Source organism: Nelumbo lutea, chromosome 3, assembly GCF_056320005.1.
Source record: "Nelumbo lutea isolate HS-2025 chromosome 3, American lotus-T2T, whole genome shotgun sequence".
In the NCBI taxonomy this organism is placed as follows: domain Eukaryota; kingdom Viridiplantae; phylum Streptophyta; class Magnoliopsida; order Proteales; family Nelumbonaceae; genus Nelumbo; species Nelumbo lutea.
Window position 1 is genome coordinate 58,125,773 of NC_142686.1, and position 911 is coordinate 58,126,683.

The following is a 911-nucleotide window of genomic DNA, read 5'->3' on the forward strand; positions in this document are numbered from 1 at the left end:
TTACCCACCTGGGAGATAGGTATCACCTACCTGGGTAAGTGATACCTAGGGAAAATAAATCTGTGGACCCCACATAAATCTAAAAATAGAACATGAGTATCTTGGTCAATGGGAATTAAAATCCCATTGGCCAACTTCCCCCCTCTCAAAATCCAAAAAAAAAAAAATGAATAGGCCCTTAGTTAGGCTATGTTTGGCTTGTGGGAGGATTTTGGTGGAATGGGAAATGATGGAATGGGATGGGATGGGAAAGGAAAATTGGGTGAAATTTTTCATATTCCATTGTTTGGTTACAAGAGGGAAAATCAACCCTAGTAACAACTATTAATTAATTAATTAGTAATATTTTTATTATTTTATATTTTACTATTATTGATTATTAATTATTAATATTTAAATTAATAATTTCATTTTTATTTTTAATTATTTAAAATTTTATTATTTAATTATTTTTATTGAATCTTTAATTAGATTAATAATAAATTATTTATTTATTCATTAATTACTTGTTTTATTAATTATTAACTATTTGTGTTAATTATGAATTAGTGAATAATACATTTTTATTATTTAGCACTTTATTGTTAATTAGATATTAATTATTTAAAATCCATAATTAGGTAATCATTTTAATTAATTAATATTTTACACTTATTAGTTTATAAGTTATTATTAATATTATATTTTATTAATACCCATGACTTGATTAATAATTTTAATATTAACTATTTATACATTATTACAGTATTTTTCATTGATAAATCATTTCTTTTAATTTATTTCAATTTAATTATTAATTATAAAATAATTGTGTAAATATTAATTAATTATTAAATATTTTTAATTTATGATTTAGTATTTTATTGTTAATTATTGATTTAATATTAATACTTAATTATCAACATTAATTA